This window comes from Arachis hypogaea, chromosome 17 (genome assembly GCF_003086295.3).
Source record: "Arachis hypogaea cultivar Tifrunner chromosome 17, arahy.Tifrunner.gnm2.J5K5, whole genome shotgun sequence".
In the NCBI taxonomy this organism is placed as follows: Eukaryota; Viridiplantae; Streptophyta; class Magnoliopsida; order Fabales; family Fabaceae; genus Arachis; species Arachis hypogaea.
The window spans coordinates 43,659,746-43,684,093 of NC_092052.1; the positions used below are offsets into that span (position 1 = coordinate 43,659,746).

General features: G+C 38.8%; 1 non-coding gene across 1 annotated transcript; it reads left to right on the forward strand.

Annotated features, from left to right (window-relative positions):
* The first annotated feature begins 24,004 nt into the window (after positions 1-24,004).
* On the forward strand, positions 24,005-24,112 carry LOC112768036 (small nucleolar RNA R71). Its single transcript, XR_003185476.1, has one exon. It is a non-coding gene; the product is annotated as a small nucleolar RNA R71 (small nucleolar RNA).
* Positions 24,113-24,348: the final 236 nt, after the last annotated feature.

Below are 24,348 nucleotides of genomic sequence, written 5' to 3' on the forward strand. Positions count from 1 at the left end.
GAATTATTTCCATCTTTCTTATTATTGCTTATTTTGTTCTTGTTAATTATTTTTAGTGGTAATTTGAATTGAGTTAGTTTCCTAGTCATTATCATGTCTTTTATCTTTGCTCACCAAGTATTTGAGAAAATGTCATCCAATGTCATGGAGTAGATTTTCTTGCTTGGTTTGGGGTTGAACAATTGGAGCCACTTGAATTGTAATATTCAAGTGTTGATTGGTAAATGAAGATTGCTAATTAGCTTGAAACTCACCAACTCTAGTTCTTCTCTACGTAGTGACTAGGACTTGTGAGCTAAAGTTAATTGTTTCACTTGACTTTTTTTCAATCGTTAGAGGATAACTAAGTGAGAGCAATGAGCTTTTACCATCATACTTGGGGAAAGATAATAAGGATAGAAATTCCGATTCTCACCCCTAGCCAAGACCTTTTATATTAATTATTTTACAACTCTTGCTAGTTATCTATTGTTCTAATTTTTAGTTATTTATTTTTCTTGTTTTCAACTTCAAAAATCTCCAGAAAATCCTAACCAATAATTTGCATCTTGTGTCAACTCCTAGGAAAACGACTCGAGATTCTACTCCCAGTTATTGAATTTAATTGTGACACACTTTTTAACTTTGATTAGCGAAAATCTCGTCGGTTAAGACTATACTTGCGACATTGATTTGGAAGAAAATCTTTTGGTAATGTTGACCGACATTTATCCGCTTGTCAGACGCCGAGGAAAAGAAGGTCGAGGAGAAGCAAGCAGACTTTTAAGGGTGACGACAGCACTACGATCTATCCCCGCCAGCGGCGAAGCACCCTGTGCCAAAGGAGAAGAGTTCGGCAATGCAATAATGACTGGGTTCCACGAAGGGTTTTGAACGTTAGGGTTGATTTTTGGGTTTTCGGCAATGCTCTCTCTCTCTCAAAAGAATTAGTAATTCTCAAAAGATTCAGTCGGTTTTAACGATTCATCGATTAACCGTCAGTTCGACCGATTTTTAAGTTGATTTTTTATAAAATAATTTTTTTATGTCAACTAGACCAACCAGATAATCAGTTTTCGATTAATCTAGTCGAATCGTTCAGTCTTATTCGTTCAGTCTGATTCATTTTTTAGAACAATATCCTCAACATTAATCATAATTGAAAATTCATATTTTTAAATAAATAAATGTCATATCTAAAATATATATATATATATATATATATATATATATATATATATATATATATATATATATATATATATATATATAGATACAATTAACAGAAACATAAATATAAAAAATTAGGTTTTTTTAAAATAAAAAATATTATTTTTACAAATAAATTATTTTAACTTTAATTTTTGGTATGTATTTTTTTTGTTTAAGATGAGTTCGTCGTATCTCCGGTGAACTTTTATAATTTTATAGAGTTTGTCGTATCTTCGGTAAACTTCATCCAAATTCTCTCTAAAATCTTATTGGGAACGAAACTTAAAAGTATAAGCTATTATTATTGTCTCCAAAAATATATAAAAGTACACAAAAATACATAAAGTGATAAATTAGGATTTTAGTCGGATATGCATTTGTCATTTTACCCATACACCGATTTTGATGTTGTACACTAAATGTTATTAATTTAAACTAAAATAATGACAACCGTATTCGAGAGGAAAGTCCAAAGATATATAATGGGTTAGAATACAAAATTTTCAATACCTACAAGTAGGAGTTAAGGACCTTGAGATAGGATGCGAACACGATAGGATTGGGTGAAGTATGGTACCAAACTCTGTCCTATCCTTGATGTTGACATAATTTTTTTTAAATCAACATTAACTTAAATTTTAATATTACCAAATATGGATGATGTATATGTCAAATGTATATTAATTAATAATAAATAACTCATTCAACATTATAGATTGTTTAAGAAAAAATCACACATGACTAATAAAATAAGTTATGGAAACAATAAAATTAAACTTTTATTATATATATAGTGGTGGTTAGTATTTTTTCTCTGTTTTATTATGTACACCAAAAAAATTATATTGCGAAGTTAGTATCTTCCATACCTTCATATGAAGGTTCATATCCTCAGTTATCTTATATCGAACACTCTCAAATCTTATGTTGCTTTTTAATTTATGTAATTTTATTAAATTTAATATTTTTGGTATCTTTTATTAAATTTATTTAATTCTAAAATTAATTTTTTAAACTCTCTTGGTCTATATGATGAAGTTCTATTTGTATATCATTTGTTGTCTTTTTAGTAGTTTCTCAATTTTTTTTCTTTCCTAAAAAAAAGTTAGAAATCTTAACTAAAACAAAAGTAGAAACTCAAATAGAAAAGTAAAAAAAATTAGGGATTTTCATTGATCGAATAAGGTCGAATTTTGATCCGATCCACACTAAATTCATCGGATCGGATCCAATATCTGTATTTTTAGGTTTGGATCTGATCCGACTCGCACATTTGCAGATATGATCAGATCGGATATCGAATATATCCACAAAATCAGACAATAACAGAAAATTAACAAAAACTAACAAAAATTACAGAAAATCAATCAAAATTAACATAAAATTAACAGGAATCGAAGAACATAACCAAATCGCAGCATAGCTTAGAGAACACAAAAAATAGAGAATGCAAAATCCAAAAAGTGAAGAATGTGATTGGATGAGACTTGTGAGGCACTGGTTCACCAGTGATAGAGGTTGAGCTACTACAAGAAAAATGTTGATTACTGTTAGATTTACCATCGAATTCATCAAATAAATCTATCGGTAATAAGTTTATCATTGGATTTACTGTCGTCCTAGAGTTGATGGTGTAAACGGTGCCGAAAACTATTTACTGGCAGATTATTTTCATCAGTTTTTTAAATTGATTTGTCAAGACTGAGTTGATGATTACCATTCGATTAATCCGACGGTAACTTTGGTGTCATTTCACGTGTTTAGGCGCCAAGTTACCGTTAGATTTATCCGCCGGTAAATCCTACGATAGTTTTTTATTTTTTTTATTTTTTGGCACAGTTAAGCCACAATTAGTAGTCAAATTAAAATTCTTGTTAACAAAATTATTAGCAGAAATCCAAAATGATTAGAAATGAACAAATTATTTTATTATAAATAATAGTATGAATATAATAAAATATCATAGAAGTAGAATACAACGAAATAGACAAACAAAAAATAAATTCCTAAACCCTACATATGCCGGTAATCGTCGTCGTCGTAATCGTCATCGTCGGGGTCCCCCTGCTGAGGCGGTGATGAGCGAGATTGTTGTGATGGTATAGAATTTCTTCAAATGAATGAATTCTCGTTGCAAGTATAGTTCTACACCAACAAACAATCCTCCCAATAAAAAATTTGGTTGTCACAAGTAATAAACCCCAATAAAAATTAACCGAAGTATTTAGACTCCGGGTCATCTCACAAGGAATTGCAATGAAGTGCTCAATTATTGGCTTTGAGGATGCAAGGGGGGGTTTGATTTTATAAGAGGACAAAAAAATAAATGGCAAGAAAAGTATTTCAAACAAGCAATTAAAGAAAGCAATTAATAAAGAGAGACATTCATGGCAAGGTTTGAGATCATAGGCTTTCTATCCTAGTCATTAATCGCAACAATACTTAACAAGAATTTATCTTATCTTGTCATCCCCAATGTTGGAAGAAGGTATAAGTTATCTTCCATTAGAGAAAGTCAAATAAGACTAGTTAATCTCAAATCAAAAATTCTAATCAACTCACTAATTGAATTAGCAAGAGATTAGAGTTATTGAAAATGATATTAACTAACAACTCTAGATCACCAATCTAAATTGGGTATTAATGACTCAAGATTACCCAATTACTCTTTTCAAGCCAAGAATGCTCAAAATCTACTCTAAATCCCAACAAGAATTTTGTCAAACACTTGGTGGGTGTATAAGGAAAGTATAGTAAAAGTGCAAGAGTAATAAATCTACCAACTACCAATTGTAAGAAATTAAATCAACAACTCAAATCAACAATTATAAGACATCAAACATTAAATTTCATTAAATGTAAATAAAATCCAACATGAGCATTCATGAACATAAAAGAGACATAAAAGTAAAATTGACAAGAGAACTAAGAACAATACTTGCCTTATGAACCTGAAATCACTCAACAAACATATCAAGGCATCAAATGGAATTAAAGTTGAGTTAAATTTAGCTATTTTAAGGCCTAAAAAGCATGTTTCCACACTTAAGCACAAATCTAGGGAGAATTACAAAATCATGCTATTTCATTGAATAAATGTGAGAAAAGGTGATAAAATCCCCCAAATTAAGCACAAGATAAACCACAAAATTGGCGTTTATCAGGTGGCGGAGTAGGTGCCGACGTCGGTTTTCCACCAGCAGTGTTGCCGTTGGAACCAGCAGTGCCGCTGGCTCCAACGCACATCTGCTGGTTGTACACCTCCATTTGCTCTCGCAAATGATCTAGCTGTTGCAGCTTCTCCGTCATGTACGAGCTTATTGCAACGGCTCCTCCCACGTATGCAAGAAGGTCATTATACCTCTGCTCATACTACTGTGCTTGATGGTGAAGCTCCTGTGTCAGATATGTATCTCCTCCCTCAAGTTGATAACTTTCTAGGGATCGGCAAGGCTAGTGGTAGAGGTAGAGGTAGAGAAAGCTGTAATGCGGAGGAGTCAAAGCCACTGGAAAAGAATAACCCTAACCCGAAACGGTGATTCTTATGGGTCCAGAGGTGGTCTCGCGCCAAACCCTATCAGGATCTACCACTGAGGTCTCGAAACCTGCTTCGTTGTTCCCATTGGGGGGCTGAGACTGTTGGGTTGCGGCCTCCAGCCTCTGCGTGTCATCCTCATGTGTCACACACGTTGTGATTAGGATAGCAATTAATTGAATTTAAACCAAAAAAAAATTGAAACATAGGATTAATTTAATCTCACATAATGGGCCGCAAACCAGTCAGCAAATCTCTCCTTGTTGGCCTTCAAAGTATGGGTATACTTGAAGATCTCCGCCAGTGTCGCCTCACGATCTAACGACTTAGACTACAAATTATATCAACAAATAAAATATATCAACAAATTAAACAACTAATTCAAGTAACAACTAAAAAATTAAACATTACCAAACTACTTACCAATCTTCTCTTCATCTTCATGAAAGTCGCCTATCCACCCGTATACTTCGACGACCTGGGCAAAGCCCTGTTCGTGACATTCGTCAGATAGTGACACTTGAACCCCTCATCATTTCTAAATTGGTCTTCCAGTTCCTTCTTGATGGATGGATGGATCTAGGTATTTAGGTGGTCACGTGAAACGGGATTTTTACAATCTTGCATAACTACTGGCAAGTGTATCGAGTCGTATCAAGTAATAAATTCACGGTGAGTGAGTGTCAATCCCACGAGGATTAAGGAATTAAGTAATCAATAATTGATTGAGTATTCTAGTCAAACAATTCACAATTTGATGCTGAACAATTGATAATAGAAACATGAAATGTAAATGACTTCCGCAATGAGTAAATGAAAGCAATCAATGACTTGAAAATAAATACCTTAGATATAAATTGCTGAGAATTTAAATTTCTAGAATATAAATACTGGAAAAGTAAATTGCAAAAAAATAAATTGCAAGAATGTAAAGAAAGCAATATAAATGAGCATTAATTGAAAACAATTAATAAAGAAAGGGATAATAGAATAAGGGAAGATCATTGAGGTACAAAGATATTGAATTTTCTGGATCAAATAGTTTTTCATCTAAACTTCAATCATACAATCATTGATCTCTTGGCAAATCATAAGTGATTAAATTTCAATGTCTAGGTAATTCAATCTCTCTTAACTTGACCAATTGCTAATTTTCTGATCTAATTGCTCATGAGAAGAGATGAAGATTGATCTCTGATTTAGAACCACACAATTTCATGAATTAGGCTTTGGGTTGATTATATATCACATATCAATCCCAAAATCTAAAATCTCCAAATTGGGAGAAAGAACTTCTAGCTCAATTCCTATGATCCCTTTCTTAAGTTTTCATAGGATTCAAATGAGATTCAAGCTATCTTTCAATAGATTTGAATCCTTGGATTAAAAAAACGAAGATTCTTTCTAAAGAAGCAAATGAAAGATGAATTGAAGATGACACTACAAGAAAGAGGTAATGACCAAATCAGTACCCGAAAGATTCAAACGCTAACATTTTGGTACCTCACTATTGTTATTGACAAAATGGTCCTTAAAAGATTTTAAAATTTGACAAGCGTATCCACGAGTTTACCGGAGCACATTTCCGGCAAGCATAGTGCTGACATGGCCGCTGCGTTTTGATGACATGGCAAATACCTCCCCCCCCCCCCAAAACCCTAATTCTTCTCCTTCTCCTTCCCCCTCCCCAATGCACTCTCCCCTTCCCCTTCCTGAATGCATTCTCCCCCCACCCCAACCCTAATCCTTCCCTCCCCCTTCTAACCCTAATTCTTCTCCTTCTCTTTCCCCCTCCCCAACGCACTCCCCCCTTCCCCTTCTTGAATGCATTCTCCCCTCTCTCCAACTCTAATTCTTCCCTTCCCCTCTCTAATCCAAATTCTCCATCTCCAACGCACTTCCCCCTCCTCAGTCCAAAATCCCCCTTTTTAAACCCTAATCCCCTTCCCTTGCCTCTTTGAATTCTAATCTCCTTCCTAACACAGTGTCTCACACTCTCAACTCACTCTCCCCCAAAACAGCAGTAGAGCTCAACCTTTTCAGTCTTACAGAGCCAGTGTCATCGACACCGCATTGTCGCCATCTCGTTGTCAGGTCTTCTGCGTCCGCCAGTGTCTCCTTCGTAGCATTGCGTTGTCTGCATGCCTTCACCGCTGTTGCCTTCACTGCTTGTATCTGCTTGCTGCTAGCCCCCAGTCGTTGCCATGCCTCCTCTGTCTGGGTTCCATCTTGGCTCTATCGTGTCCTGCCCCCTCTGTGTCTGGTGTTCTTCTTCTATTCTTGCTTTGGTGGTGTCTGTATTAAGTTTTATTTTATTTTATTTTGATTATTGTATATGAATTTGTTTCTGAGTTTTATTGTGATTAATCTTTTTGAATGATAATTTAACCAAAAAATTTGGGATAATTCATGATTTGGGGCAACTCTATTGATGTTGAGGTTGTTGTTGCTGTGAATGGTGGTGTTGAGGGAGGGAGAGGAAAGTGTGCGTTGGGGAAGGAGGAGTGATGGAGAGAGAGAGAGAGTAGTGGAGGTTGTTGTTGCTATTGATGTTAAAGTTGTTGTTGCTGTGAATGGTGGTGTTGAGGGAGGAATGGAAAGTGTACGTTGGAGAGGGGCTTGTGATGCGGCGGGGACTACGATTAGGGAGAAGTGTGCGTTGGGGATGGGGCTGCGACAGGAAGGGAGAGGGAAGGGGAGGGAGTATGCGTTGAGGAGGGAACTTTGGGGGTGGTTTGCCAAGTCACCAAAACACGTTGACCACATCAGCACTGTGCTTGCCGAAAATGTGCTCCGGTGAACTCGTGGATACGCTTGTCAAATTTTAAAACCTTTTAAGGACCATTTTGTCAATAACAATAATGAGGTACCAAAATGTCAGCGTTTGAATATTTTGGGTACTGATTTGGTTATTACCTCCTACAAGAAAAAAGGCCTGTCGGTACACTTTTTTCTTGCCACGCTTTTAAAGCGTGCCCAAAAGTGGTCTATAGCCACGCTTTTGCGAGGGTGGCCACTGATTTGTGATTTGGCCACGCTTTTTTCGTCAAGCTTGAAAAGCATGCCCATAGAGGGAAATCAGTATGCTTTTACGAGGGTGCCCACTTACTTGAAATTTGGCCACGCTTTTACGAGGGTGCCCACTATTAAAAATTTGGCCACCCTTTTTTTTGTCACGCTTAAAAAGCGTGGCCATAGAGGAAAACCAGCACGCTTGTAAAGCGTGGCTAGTTTGTGTTTCAATGGTCACCTTTTTAAAGCATGCCCATATTCTGTTTATTTTGGCACCCCACAAAAAAACGTACCAATAGAGTTCCCTCCCCTAAAATTTAGTTTTCCACTCCATTTTTTTCCACACTTAACATTTTTTCCTTAGTTTACAATTTTAATCCAAACAACATCACACACTAGTTTTAACCCTAAAAGTGACCCCGTCACAAAAAAAAAACCCTAAAAGTTACTCGCGCCGTCATCATTCTCAAACAACATCTCCATCTAACCATCTTCATCGTTCATTGTTCATCGTTCATGATCCATGCCTTTCCTCTAACCCAATGACCTTCGTCCTCATGCCTTCATCGTCCGAGACCGTTCATCGCCTTCATCGCCTTCATCCTTATCTGTCTAAGCCAATGACCTTCGCACCCATGCCTTTCCTCTAACCCTCTCTCTGTCGAACCCTCATTCATCTATCGAACCCTAAATCTAAAATCACCCTCCCCTCACTGGAACCCTAACTCCCTAAGTCTCTTCTCTCGCTCTCTTATCTGCCTTTTAGTTTTCTCTTCCGTCACTCTCTTCTCTCCCTCGCACACGCCAGAACCGCCGTCGCACAGAATCCCCTTCACACACGCCATCGCAGACTCACACGTCTCGCGGTCTCAGTCCAAGGCGTGTTCTCCTTGTCATGTCATCTCCATCCCGTGAACGTCTGTGTCCTACTCTCCCATCCTGTGAGCGTCGTTGTCCTCCCCGTCCCGTGAACATTGCTGTCCTCCCCGTCCCGTGAACGCCGCTGTCGTTCTTCCTGATTCCTGGGTTTGTGAAATTCTCCTTTTAACTACTCTATTTTTTAAATCTTCTAGACCTCTCTTCTCTCTGTTAATCTTCTATTTGTTTTGATTCTGTTATTAAATTGGTTTTGCTATGTTTAATTTGCTATTAATCTTCTATTTGTTCCCCAACTAGTCACTCATCCCTCGCGCCGTTGGCTTCGGTGGCGCCATTTTGCTGTGTGTAGCTTTGGCCTACTTCATCTTCGACTGCCGTTGGACGAAGAAGAAACCGATTATGAAGAAAAGCATAGGAGTGGTTGCTATTTAAATTATCCAAGAGGTACAAATCCTACTATTTTTTTAGGGTTTTAATTTATCATATTCATATTTGAAGTCTGAATGAATAAAATTTTTAGATAAATTCATAGTTTGTGACAAATTACACTACAAGAAAAAAAAAGCCCTGTCTTTAGTGGGATCTGCATGGAAAACTATCAAGTCACTACTGGTATATGAGTTGTACTGATTTCTTATATTGGAGTATATGAAATTTATTTCAACTTGGATAATGAGATTCATTCACTGGTATTCTTTTAATCTTAGTATATGAATTACACTTTATTATGACACACATGCATTTGTTCGAATAGTACATATACTTGATACAAGGTTTGATTGATATGATCGTTTGTTATTTTGTTTGGTTATGATGTAAATTGCTTATTGGAATGGTTTCTAATTTTTTTCTTTAATTTTTTTGGTAAAGAAATACTAAAATGGGGGTTTCTTGAGGGTGTGAGTGTGTCTGGTGCACCGCCACCTAGAACGGTCTTGGTGCATCCGTGTATCCATGATAAAGGTGTATTGGAAGTTCTATGCAACTATGATGCTATCAGTATACTAAAATTAAGGTCTCTTCTATAGTGCCTAAAATTTACTGATAGACTTAAAAAATAAAGAGGTGAGTCTTACTTTACTCTATCTCTACTTTAGATAACAATGTGTTTTTTGAATTTTATGCATCCTCAAAAATCAAATTGCTAACGTATAAAAATGAATTAAAATGCATTGTTCTTTCAATATGCATTCTTGCTATATGCTAATACGAAACACCCGTTTTCAAGATTTTTCCCTTTATTTTTTTTGAAAAAACCATTTTGTCAATATTGTTAAAGTTCTGGAGTTACTGTGTTTATGACTTAATGTTATAAAATGTATTAAGTAAACACACTAAAGTTTATTTAATATATTGGTTACTATGAACCTTTCATTTCTATGCATATACAAATTAGACAAATTAAACCAAAGTTTTCTAAACTATAATTGGAAGTTTCTAACCAAGTAATTTGGATGATCATTGAAAGTACAAAACAGAAAAAGAATAGGACTCAAGAACTTGTGCAGAAAACAGAGTTTTCAACCTTAGCATGATGGGGTTTGAGTGGTCATTTTTAAATAGGAGTCTAGATTTTCAGTGGTCATTTTTAAATTGGAGTCTAGATTGAGTGTTCAGTCTTACAGCAACATTGGAAAACTCTAACTGCAAAATACTAAAGTTGAGATAGCTGAGTTATTCCTTTCATAATTTTAGTTGTAGGTCATGGATTGAGGCCAGGCATTTTTTACAATTGAAAATGTGTTATCTCAGGTGTCTAAGGAGGTGCTCCTTCAAGGAATACTTAAACAAGATCTATATGTTTTTGAGAACATGTATATACCTAGACAGATTAATGAATCCAAAGTATTTCAATCTTTTCTCGCTATGTATAAATCTAATTTAGAACTTGGCATAGAAGATTAGGACATCCATCACTTATTATTTTTGAGATTATTCTTAGACACTGTAATATATTCAAATAAAAGTGAGTTTGATTCTGTTGTGTGTGAAGCTTGTGCAAAAGGCAAAATGCATACCATACCTTTCTCTTTGTCTAATATTGTTTTTATTTCTCCTCTTGAATTAATTTACATTGATGTATGGATTTCTGTCCCAATTGTTTCCAGATCAGAATTACTATATGAGCATTGTAGATGTTTACACAAGATACAATTGTTTATACTTACTTAATTCAAAAGCTCAAGTTCTGCAAATTTTACAACAAGTTTCTTATGAAAAACCAAACTGGAAATTCCGTTAAAGTTGTACAGATAGATAATGCTAAAGAATTCTTGTGTTAGTTGATGGGCGGCATACTGTCGATAAGGAATTTCACAAGATTTTTGCGTTGCAAGTATAGCCCTCGACCGACAAATAATCCGCGAACCAAATTTTGAAGGAATTGGTTGTCACAAGTTCAACCCCAATAAAAGTAACCGAAGTATTCAAACCTCAGGTCATCTCACAAGGAATGGGCAAACATGTGCATCAACATTGGTTAGGATTTCGGGGTTGCAAGTTATGAGCAAGAAATTACTCTAAGAATCCTAACAAGCAAGTAATCTTGAAGTGCAAGAAACTAATTCAAATAACTAAAGCAAGATGTGGGCAATTCCAAACTAATAAGATAACATCCAATATAATTCTACTCTAAGACTAAACAAATAACTATAACTAAGACAAAGCAATTAGGATTTTTGGATTTTCAAATATGAATAATAAAAGCAACTCTTGGCTAGACATGGGAATTAGGGTCACTATCCTTTTCTAATAACCATATCTTGACAATTATGAGGAACTAAACTCATTAAGTTTACTTCTATACTTGAAGTATATTAAATGGTTTAGTCAACATCAACCCATAAGGTCCAACCTAGCTGCCAATTGACTTAGTAGTAGGCTAGTGTCAATGGTTATCAAATTGACCACTAAGGGTTCCCAAATCATCAAATCCATTAGACCCAATGACTCATGTTTACCCAATTCCCTTAGCCTAGGCCAAGAGTAAAGAGAACTACTCCATAATCAAGAGAAACATTTCATCAAACACATGGCGAGCATTACTAAAAGACATATTCAAATTGCAATTAAATTGAAATTAACAAGTACCCACTAACAATTATCAACATACAATCACTCAAACAACACAATTAACCATGAAAATCATCAATGTAACATTAACAATTCAAGATTCACAAGGTTCATGAAATGGGTATAAAATGACAATTGACATGAAAATATAAAACTAACACAAGATCTAAACAAAATTATACTAAGGAATTCAAATTAAGCAATCAAAACTAGTGATTAATAAGGTCCAACTCAGAATTCAACAAGGGAAGATCAAATCAAACTAGATCTAGAGAGGAACAAGGGTTTCTCTCTCTAGAAGAACAAGAACAAAGAACTAGCTAAAAATTGTGTCTAAGTGTGAATGAATGATCCCCCCTTTTCCCCTAGCATCCTTGGGTCTTTTTCATGCAGAACCAGCTTGAATTTGGGCCTCTTGAGCCTCAGAAATCATCAGGCACAATTTCCTTTAATGAGGTCACGTGCAGCTTGTTGCGCATACGCGCCATGCGTGTGTGCACGCCGATTGATTTTGCGATCCACGCGTGCGCGCCATGTACGCGTGCGCGCCAGTGTGGATTTCTCTAATCCGCGCGGATGCGCCGATCTTCGCGTGCCGCTTCCAGCTGTCCACATCCGCGTATTCGCGCGAGGTGCGCGTGCGCGCCCATGCTAAAATTCCCAAAATCCAAATATTCATGTTTCTTCCTCTTATGCATGCTTTCTTTCTCTCTTCTAAGCCATTCTTGCCCCATAAATTCTGAAATCACTCAACAAACGTGTCACAGCATCGAATGGTAATAAAAGAGGATCAAAATATAGCAATTCTAAGGCAAAAGAAGCATGTTTTCCATCATGAAGCAATATTAGGAAGAGAATACAAAACCATGCAATTCTTGTGAATAAGTGTGAAAAATATTGACAAAATCCCCCAAATTCTAGACAATATAAACCACAAAATTGGAGTTTATCAAATCTCCCCTCACTTAAGCGAAGCATGTCCTCATGCTTAAAATAAAAAGACCAAAGATCATGGTAAGAAAGGGTTCATGAAGTACAAATTACCTAAATGAATGCATGCAACTAATGTAAGAGCGTTTATCTACTTGGTCAAGGGTAAATCTATCCTCCAAGAACACATATGAGCATACAAGGTGAAAATGATATGTAGTTCATGAATCTTACCAATTTGAGTATCACTATGTAGTGCATATAACTTGCTAGATGAATGCTTGTGAAAGCCGGGGACAAGGAGTTGAGCATCGAACCCTCACCGGAAGTGTATCCGCTCTATTCGCTCGAGTGTATAGGGTTCGTCACTCAATCCTCTCCTAATCATGCTTTCCAAGATTTGTCTTTCATCTAACAATCAACAATTACTTAATGCATGTATACAAGTACCATGAGGTCTTATTCATGGGTTGTAACGGGGCTAGGGTGAAGGTAAGGATGCATATGGTCAAGTGAGCTTGAAATTTGAATCCTTGATTAACCTAAGATCCCACCAGACACATAGAACAACCTAATACAACTATAATACAATACCTAACTACCCATGATTTTCACTTTTTTGCATACTCATGCATTCTTTTCAATTCACATCCCATATGCATTACTATTATTACTTTGTCTTGGGACATTTTTGTTCCCTTTCATTGCTTTCTCTTTTTTTTCCATATTTTTATTTCTTCTATTTATTATATTTTTTTTCTTTTTTTCCTTACATTCTCATATATACACATAAAATTATTTTCTTTTTGGTCCCCTTTTTCTTGGGGTTTCATGTACAAAAGTTTCAATGCATATGGTTCAATCATTCAATATATTAGTATGTTCCCAAATCCCAGAATTTCCAATTACAACTACAAATACACACCTTTACATCTACCCAAGTTCCCAAGTTCCCAAGTACACCCTCCCATTTGAATGCTACACACCCTCACTCACCTAAGCTAATCAAGGATCCAAATCTAGGGACATTCATTGTTTTTCACTTAGGGTTGTTAATGTGCTCTATTTAAGAACAAAAAGGGTTTATCATGGGCTCAAAATTGGTTAGCAATGGTAGATAAAAGGGTTAAGGCCGTTTGGGAGAAGTGACTATTGAAATGATGGCCTCAATCATGTAAATGCATTCATACACAAAGTAATGGACATATAGAATCAGACAAAGCAAGGATTACAATCATAGAGAGATAATAATGCACACAAGAATGGGGAATAGTGGTTAAAAGATATAACCACACAATAAGCTCAAAACTCACATGCTTGTGTTCTTAGCTCAATCACTATGTTCCAAAATACATTCTTGAAGCAAGTTTACTGCAATTTTTTTTCTTTCAAAATTGGTAGGGTACCCCGAAATTACAGTTTCTTGGGGAAAAAGTCATTATTTTGACCAAGTAACTCTATAGAGACTAACTATCATGCAAAGGGTATTTACAAGAAAAACTAACTACACATGCAATGTACTAACTTCTAAGCAAAAGATAAATCCATGGGTGTTGAAGGGAAGAGATTGTTACCCATGGAGATCGGTCAAACGACCTCCCTACACTTAGAATTTAGCACGGTCCTCCGTGCTACCAACAATGCGCAAAGGGTGGTCGGGACCGGAACCTTCACTATCCCCTTCATCAGAGCTCCCGTCACTTGGGTTTAAGTTGGATGTGAATATTTTGGGTTCCTCCATGCTAGGGGAAACAAAAAGTATAAAAAGTTCTTGATGTAAGTGTATCGGCGTTGGTTTCGCCGCTCATATCTATCAATCTTCCGGTGTAGATCTTCTATCCTTTGATGGGTGGATCTTTGCCGTGGTGGTGACGATGAGGTAGATGGAATAGTAGGTGGAGGGGCTATGTCAAGGCTAGGGTTGTTCATAGGAAGCTGTAAGTATTTTCCGCTTGGGACAACATCGCCCTTAGCCGAAATTATAGCCTTCGTGTCCATGGCTTCCCAAGGAACACCCGCAGTAGCAACTAAATTAGACACCAATGATGGAAATGGCAAATTTCCCCAGGTGTGGACTTGACCCATCGCTTGCTTGATAAGAAGCAGAATGTTCACCGGTTTCTCCGTGAGAATACACCAAACAAGCAAGGCGAGATCCGCCGTAAAGGGCGACTTGTGGGTGCTAGGTAGCACATAGTGGGATAGGATCTGGGCCCAAGGTCTAGCTTCTACAGTGAGAGAACGTGCGTCAATGCACTTGGGCCGCATCTAGAGTCGACCTTGGGTCTAAAATGTCTCTGGTTCAGCAATGACTCGGAGGATCGAGTCCCAATCAAACCCAAACTCTTCTCGCTGACGTAAGACCTCTTGGTAACCATCCATGTCACTTGGTACCGGTAAGACATTAAGCACTTGTTGAATAGCCTCTTTTGAAACTGAGACTTGCTTCTGGTGCACGTATACCGATTGAAGAGAGGGAAGATGGTAGTTAGTGTAGAATTCTACCACCCATGAGAGGTTGACCTCCTGTGGTTTTCTCAGAAGAAACTCCCATCCTCGCCGTTTAATGCGGGGTAAGATACAATGAGCAACTTTGTCCGGCGGAGCGAGTAGATGCTCGGCATGATAGTTCCTCTCAACCATGGCGGGGAACACAAGTTCACAGAAGCGGTTGGGGAACCTTGAAGAATCCCTTGCCGGTTTGCTCTTCTCTTTTTCATCAATAGGAGCGGGTGCCTTCGCCTTCTTAGATAGGGGTTTGGCTCCTAATGAAGAGTGCACCTTAGAGTTTGACTTTTGGGGTGCCCTCTTTGTGGCTAGTTTCCTTGAAGCTTTCTCCGTGCCTTTCTTGGTGGCCATCCTGAAAAAGGAAGGGAAAGAGAGAAAGCATTAAACCCAAAGAATCATCTCAGCAAAAACATGTAAGTGAAAGTTAGTGCCCAAAAGAAATAGTGCAACAAAGTGATCATAGAGGCATGGGTCACAACACTTGGCATAGGATGCAAGAGGAAGTGAAGCATGCAATATGGCATGAGAAGAATAATCTCAAGCATCCATAACAAAGAGCAAGTCATGTTCAATGAGTATCTAGTTAGCAAGCATAAAGCAAAGTGGACTCAATGCACTTAGAAGAGAGCAAGTGAATGAGGAGCAAGCACCAAATTGAAGGTATATGACTAAAATAAACCAAAATGGCGTTCGTGCATTTCCTCGAACACTTGGCGTGCAGTTATCAAGAAATGAGTGATTAAGAGATACTCAACCAATTAGAAGCCCAAAATAAAATATCAATAATCACACAACACCACATACTTACAATGATAATAAAAGATAAGAAGAAGATCTATCAAAGCAAACTAAAACTCAAGTTCAACATCCACGAGAAAACAAGAGAAGGAAAAAGTAAACAAGCAAAAAGCAAGTAGTATGATCATGCAACTAAAAGAGAAAATAAGAGAATCAATCAAAAAGAAACATGTAACTAGAAGAGATTATGCAAAGAGAGTAAGAGATGAAGTTTAGAAGAAGTAAAACCTTGAGAAGGGGAAGAGAACAAGGTGGAGTATTCTTTTGTGAGAAAGGAGAAAGAGAGAGAGAAGAGATGTAGTGCTACCGGAGGTGGTGGTGGTGGGTTGTGGAAGAGGAAGAAGAGAAGAGAGGTGATGGAGAAAGAAGAAGAAAGAAACAAGAAAGAAGGTGAGAGAAGGACAGAAGCAGGGCGCGGTAGCTTTAAAACTGGTTCGTGCGACCGACGCACGCATGCACGGTGCGCTTGCGCGTCGGTGAGGGTTGAACGAGGGACGCGTACGTGTCAAGGGCGCGTACGCGTGAAGACAGTTGGGCTCCTAGCATAGAGTTGGCACAAAGTAGGCCTAACTCTCGGGTTTTTTGTACCAGAGCTGGCATGCAGCACAGGTGGCGCAGACGCGCACAGTGCGCGGACGCGTGCCTGATGAAGGTGGCGATCGGCATGGACGCGTGAAGTGGGCCTGCGTGTCAGTCGCGGGCACAAAATAGGCACACGTTTGGCACAACTCTCTGGTTTTTGTACCAGGGAGTTCAGATTGCACAACCGACGCGTGCGCGCACGGTGCACTTGCGCGTCGATGGCTAAGCGGGGAGGGGCGCGCAGGCGCCACGAAGTGGGCACAAGGTGGGCATAACTCTCGGGTTTTTGTACCAGGAGTGTGAAATGTACCACCGGCGCGCGCGCGCACAGCATGCTCGCGTGCGGTTGCCCCCTTTTTCCCTCTTTTTCTTTTTTAAACAACATAGAAAAGGCTATTCTAACACATTCTTGGCAGGTGTTTAAGCTAGTAGTCAAGGAAACACTCACAAATTCATGCACTATTCAAAACAAAGCATTCTCTCTATTTCAACAATTCATCCATACCAAAATGATGAAATCTATATAAACATCCTAGTTATCCAACAAGATCAACAAAACCAGCATTCCTATGCAATCAACAACGTCAAGAAGTCACAAAATGTATAAGAATCTAGAGCTAAAATCAAGAAGGTATACACAAGGAAGATCTTACCACGGTGGGGTGCCTCCCACCAAGCACTTTTCTTTAACGTCCTTAAGTTGGACGGTCAGTCGCTCAACCTTCTCCTCCTCTAGGTGCATCCATTAGTAGGAACACCTCTAGCTCTTTCGAAAACTTGTAGCCATGGTACTTCTTCACTCTATGTCCATTCACCTTGAAAGTTGCTTCACTTTTAGGATCAAACAATTCCACCACCCCATAAGGCTTTGTCTCCTTCACCTTGAAGGGTCCTTCCCATCTAGAACAGAGCTTGCCAGGTGGTGCACGAAATTGTGATCTCAGGCAACGGCGCCAAAAACACTGTATGCACATCTTAATAAATTGTTCTTCATTCACAACTTCGATACAACTAACCAGCAAGTGCACTGGGTCGTCCAAGTAATAAACCTTACATGAGTAAGGGTTGATCCCACGGAGATTGTTGGTATGAAGCAAGCTATGGTCACCTTGTAGATCTCAGTCAGGCGGATATAAAATAGTTATGGAGTTTTCGAAAATATATAATAAAATAAGGATAGAAATACTTATGTAAATCATTGGTGAGAATTTCAGATAAGTGCATAGAGATGCTTTTGTTCCTCTGAACCTCTGCTTTCCTGCTGTCTTCATCCAATCAATCCTTCTCCTTTCCATGGCTGGCTTTATGTAAGGACATCACCGTTGTCAATGGCTACTTTTTATCCTCTCTGGAAAATGGTCCGATGCGCTGTCACTGCATGGCTAATCGTTTGGAGGCATCACCCTTGTCAATGGCTGCATCCCATCCTCTTGTGAAAATGGTCCAAATGCTCTGTCACAGCACGGCTAATCATCTGAGGTTCTCGATCATACTGGAATAGGATTCATCCTCCTTTTGCGTCTGTCACTACGGCCAGCACTCGTGAGTTTGAAGTTCGTCACAGTCATTCAATCCCCGAGTCCTACTCGGAATACCACAGATAAGGTTTAGACTTTCTGGACTCTCATGAATGCCGCCATCAATCTAGCTTATACCACAAAGATTCTGATTAAGAAATCCAAGAGATACTCATTCAATTGAAGGTGGAACGGAAGTGGTTGTCAGGCACGCGTTCGTGGGGGAATGATGATGATTGTCACGTTCATCACATTCAAGTTGAAGTGCGAATGAATATCTTAGAAGCGGAATAAGTTGAATTGAATAGAAAAACAGTAGTACTTTGCATTAATCTTTGAGGAACAGCAGAGCTCCACACCTTAATCTATGGAGTGCAGAAACTCTACCGTATGAAAAATACATAAGTGAAAGGTTCAGGCATGGCCGAGAGGCCAGCCCTCTAGATGTGATCAATAGTCTCCTAAGATGAATAATAGATTAAAACTGAGACCAAAGATGTCTAATACAATAGCAAAAAGTCCTATTTATACTAAACTAGTTACTAGTGTTTACAGAAGTAAATAATTGATGCATAAATCCACTTCCGGGGCCCACTTGATGTGTGCTTGGGCTGAGCTTGAATGTTATACGTGCAGAGGCTCTTTCTGGAGTTGAACGCCGGGTTGTAACGTATTTCTGGCGTTCAACTCTGGTTTGTGACGTGTTTCTGGCGTTTAACTCCAGACAGCAGCGTAGAACTGGCGTTCAACGCCCTTTTACGTCATCTAAACTCGGTCAAAGTATGGACTATTATCCATTTCTGGAAAGCCCTGGATGTCTACTTTCCAACGCAATTGGAAGCGCGCCATTTTGAGTTCTGTAGCTCCAGAAAATCCACTTTGAGTGCTGGGAGGTCAGAATCCAACAGCATCAGCAGTCCTTCTTCAACCTCTGAATCTGATTTTTTTGCTCAAGTCCCTCAATTTCAGTCAGGAAATACCTGAAATCACAGAAAAATACGCAAACTCATAGTAAAGTCCAGAAATGTGAATTTAACATAAAAACTAATAAAAACATCCCTAAAAGTAACTAGATTCTACTAAAAACATACTAAAAACAATGCCAAAAAGCGTATAAATTTTCCGCTCATCACAACACCAAACTTAAATTGTTGCTTATCCCCAAGCAACTAAAAATCAAATAGGATAAAAAGAAGAGAATATACTATAAATTCCAAACTATCAATGAAACATAGCTCCAATCAGATGAGCGGGACTTGTAGCTTTTTGCCTCTTGAATAGTTTTGGCATCTCACTTTATCCATTGAGGTTCAGAATGATTGGCATCTATTGGAACTCAGAGTTCAGATAGTGTTATTGATTCTCCTAGTTCAATATGTTGATTCTTGAACACAGCTACTTTATGAGTCTTGGCCGTGGCCCTAAGCACTTTGTTTTCCAGTATTACCACCGGATACATAAATGCCATAGACATATAACTGGGTGAACCTTTTCAGATTGTAACTCAGCTTTGCTAAAGTCCCCAATTAGAGGTGTCTAAGGTTCTTAAGCACACTCTTCTTTTGCTTTGGACCTTGACTTTAACCGCTCAGTCTCAAGTTTTCACTTGACACCTTCACGCCACAAGCACATGGTTAGGGACAGCTTGGTTTAGCCGCTTAGGCCAGGATTTTATTCCTTTGGGCCCTCCTATCCACTGATGCTCAAAGCCTTGGGATCCTTTTTATTTACCCTTGCCTTTTGGTTTTAAGGGTTATTGGCTTTTTGCTCTTGCCTCTTGGTTTTAAGAGCTTTTGGCTTTTTCTGCTTGCTTTTTCTTTTTCTTTCTAAATTTTTTTTTTGCCAATTTTTTTTTCTGCAAGCTTTGTTCTTTGCTGCTTTTTCTTGCTTCAAGAATCATTTTTATGATTTTTCAGATTATCAAATAACATGTCTCCTTGTCATCATTCTTTCAAGAGCCAACATATTTAATATTCTTAAACAACAACTTCAAAAGACATATGCACTGTTCAAGCATTCATTCAGAAAATAAAAAGTATTGTCACCACATCAATATAATTTAAACTAAGTTCAAGGATAAATTTGAAACTCATGTACTTCTTGTTCTTTTGAATTAAAAACATTTTTCATTTAAGAGAGGTGATGGATTCATAGGACATTCATAACTTTAAGACAAAGTTACTAAATACTAATGATCATGTAATAAGACACAAACTTAGATAAGCACTTAACATAGAAAATGAAAAACAGAGAATGTAAGAACAAGGAATGAGTCCACCTTAGTGATGGTGGCATTTCCTTCTTGAGGAACCAATGATGTCCTTGAGCTCTTCTATGTCTCTTCCTTGTCTTTGTTGCTCCTCCCTCATTGCTTTTTGATCTTCTCTTATTTCATGAAGGATGATGGAGTGCTCTTGATGTTCCACCCTTAATTGTCCCATGTTGGAACTTAATTCTCCTAGGGAGGTGTTGATTTGCTCCCAATAGTTTTGTGGAGGAAAATGCATTTGAGGCATCTTTGGGATCTCATGGTGATGAGCTTCATGCGTCTCTTGAGATCCATGAATGGGCTCTCTTGCTTGCTCCATCCTTTTCTTAGTGATGGACTTCTCTTCCTCAATGGGAATGTCTCCTTCTATGAAAGCTCCAGCTGAGTAACATAGATGGCAAATAAGATGAGGGAAAGCTAGCCTTGCCCCAGGAGAGGGCTTTTCGGCTATTTTGTAGAATTCAAGGGAGATGACTTCATGAACTTCTACTTCCTCTCCAATCATGATGCTATGAATCATGATGGCCCGATCCACAGTAACTTCAGATCGGTTGCTAGTGGGGATGATGGAACGTTGGATGAACTCCAACCATTCTCTAGCCACATGCTTGAGGTCCAGTCTTCTTAATTGAACCGGCTTGCCTTTGGAGTCAATCTTCCATTGAGCTCCTTCCACACATATGTCCATGAGGACTTGGTCCAACCTTTGATTAAAGTTGACCCTTCTAGTGTAGGGGCGTGCATCTCCTTGCATCATAGGCAAGTTGAACGCCAACCTCACATTTTCCGGACTAAAATCTAAGTATTTCCCCCGAACCATTGTAATATAATTCTTTGGGTTTGGGTTCTTACTTTGATCATGGTTCCTAGTGATCCATGCATTGGCATAGAACTCTTGAACCATTAGGATGCCGACTTGTTGGATTGGGTTTGTTAGAACTTCCCAACCTCTTCTTTAGATTTCATGTCGGATCTCCGGATACTCATTCTTCTTGAGCTTGAAAGGGACCTCGGGGATCACCTTCTTTTTTGCCACAACATCATAGAAGTGGTCTTGATGAGCTTTGGAGATGAATCTTTCCATCTCCCATGACTCGGAGGTGGAAGCTTTTGTCTTCCCTTTCCCTTTTCTAGAGGATTCTCCGGTCTTGGGTGCCATCAATGGTAATGGAAAAACAAAAAGCTTATGCTTTTACCACACCAAACTTAGAATATTGCTCGCCCTCGAGCAAGAGAAGAAAGAATAGATGAAGAAGAAGAAGAAAATATGGAGGAGAGGGGGGAGGGGTGTATTCGGCCAAGAAGGGAAGAGAGGGTTGTGTTGTGTGAAGTTTATGAGGTAGGTTTATGGGGAAGAGTGGATGGATGTGAGTGGTGAAGTGGTGATAGGGAAGAGAGATTGAGGTGATTGGTGAAGAGTTTTGGGGAAGAGTGTTTATGGGATTGTGTGAAAGAGGGGTGAGAAGAAGTGAGTGGAGGTAGGTGGGGATCCTATGGGGTCCACAGATCCTGAGGTGTTCAAGGATTTACAACCTTGCACCAAATTAGGCATGCAAAATGCCCTTGCACACAAATCTGGGTGTTCAGCGCCAGATTGGTGCTTGTTCTAGGCGTTGAACGCCCATTTGTTGCCCATTTCTGGCGTTGAACGCCAGAACCATGCTTGTTTTGGGCGTTCAGCGCCAGCTCTTCTCCAGGGTGCAATTCTGGTGTTCAAACACCCAGATGCTACCCATTTTGGGCGTTCAGCACCAGAACCATGCTCTGTTCTGGCGTTGAACGCCAGCCAGATGCTTCTTACTGGCGTTTAAACGCCAGTGAGATCCTCCTCCAGGGTGTGATTTTTCTTCTGCTGTTTTTGATTCCGTTTTCAATTTTTATATTTATTTTGTGACTCCACATGATCATGAACCTAATAAAACATGAAAGAATAATAAAATTAGATAAATAAAAATTGGGTTGCCTCCCAACAAGCGCTTCTTTAATGTCAATAGCTTGACAGTGGGCTCTCATGGAGCCTCACAGATGTTCAGAGCATTGTTGAGACTTCCCAACACCAAACTTAGAGTTTTTATATGGGAGTTCAACACCAAACTTAGAGTTTGGTTGCGGCCTCCCAACACCAAACTTAGAGTTTGACTGTAGGGGCTCTGGTTGACTCTGTTTTGAGAGAAGCTTTTTATGCTTCCTATCCTTGTTTACAGAAGGATGACCTCGAGTTTTAAACACAAGGGAGTCCTCATTCAATTGAAGGACTAGTTCACCTCTGTCAACATCAATCACAGCTCTTGCTGTGGCTAGGAAGGGTCTTCCAAGGATGATGGATTCATCCTCATCCTTCTCAGTATCTAGGACTATGAAATCAGCAGGAATGTAAAGGCCTCCAACCGTTACTAACACGTCTTCTACTTGTCCATAAGCCTGTTTTCTTGAATTGTCTGCCATCTCTAATGAGATTTTAGTAGCTTGTACCCCAAAGATTCCCAGTTTCTCTATTACAGAGAGGGGCATGAGGTTTATCCCTGAACCAAGGTCACACAGAGCCTTTTCAAAGATCATGGTGCCTATGGTACAAGGTATTAGGAACTTTCCAGGATCCTGTTTCTTCTGAGGCCATGTCAGTTGATCCAGATCACTTAGTTCATTGGTGAACAAGGGAGGTTCATCTTCCCAAGTCTCAATACCAAATAATTTGGCATTCAGCTTCATGATTGCACCAAGGTACTTGGTAACTTGCTCCTCAGTAACATCCTCATTCTCTTCAGAAGAGGAATATTCATCAGAGCTCATGAATGGTATAAGGAGGTTTAATGGAATCTCTATGGTCTCTAGTTGAGCCTCAGATTCCTTTGGTTCCTCAAAGGGAAACTCCTTATTGATCACTGGACGTCCCAGGAGGTCTTCCTCACTGGGATTCACGTCTTCTCCCTTCCTTACAGGTTCGGCCATGGTGATCAATTCAGTGGCCTTGCACTCTCCTTTTGGATTTTCTTTTGTATTGCTTGGGAGAGTACTAGGAGGGATTTCAGTGATCCTTTTACTCAGCTGGCCCACTTGTGCTTCCAAATTTCTAATGGAGGACCTTGTTTCATTCATGAAATTCACAGTGGCCTTAGATAGATCAGAGACTAAGTTTGCTAAATTAGAAGTATTTTGTTCAGAGTTCTCTGTCTGTTGCTGAGTGGATGATGGAAAAGACTTGCTATTGCTAAACCTGTTTCTTCCACCATTATTAAAGCCTTGTTGAGGCTTTTGTTGATCCTTCCATGAGAGATTTGGGTGATTTCTCCATGAGGGATTATAGGTGTTTCCATATGGTTCACCCATGTAATTCACCTCTGCTATTGCAGGGTTTTTAGGATCATAAGCTTCTTCTTCAGAAGATGCCTCTTGAGTACTGTTGGATGCAGCTTGCATTCCATTCAGACTCTGAGAAATCATATTGACTTACTGAGTCAATATTTTATTCTGAGCTAATATAGCATTCAGAGTATCAATTTCAAGAACTCTCTTCTTCATAAGCGTCCCATTACTCACAGGATTCCTCTCAGAAGTGTACATGAACTGGTTATTGACAACCATGTCAATGAGTTCTTGAGCTTCTGCAGGCGTTTTGTTTAGGTGAATGGATCCACCTGTAGAAGTATCCAGTGACATCTTAGCCAATTCAGATAGACCATCATAGAATATATCTAGGATGGTCCATTCTGAAAGCATGTCAGAAGGACACTTTTTGGTCAGTTGCTTGTATCTCTCTCAAGCTTCATAGAGGGATTCACCTTCTTTCTGTCTGAAGGTTTGAACATCCACTCTAAGCTTACTAAGCTTTTGAGGAGGAAAGAACTTGGCTAAGAAAGCCGTGACCAGCTTATCCCAAGAGTTCAGGCTATCTTTGGGTTGAGAGTCCAACCACACTCTAGCTCTGTCTCTTACAGCAAAAGGAAAAAGCATGAGCCTGTAGACTTCAGGATTTACTCTATTAGTCTTAACAGTATCACAGATCTACAAGAATTCAGTTAAGAACTGAAAAGGATCTTCAGATGGAAGTCCATGGA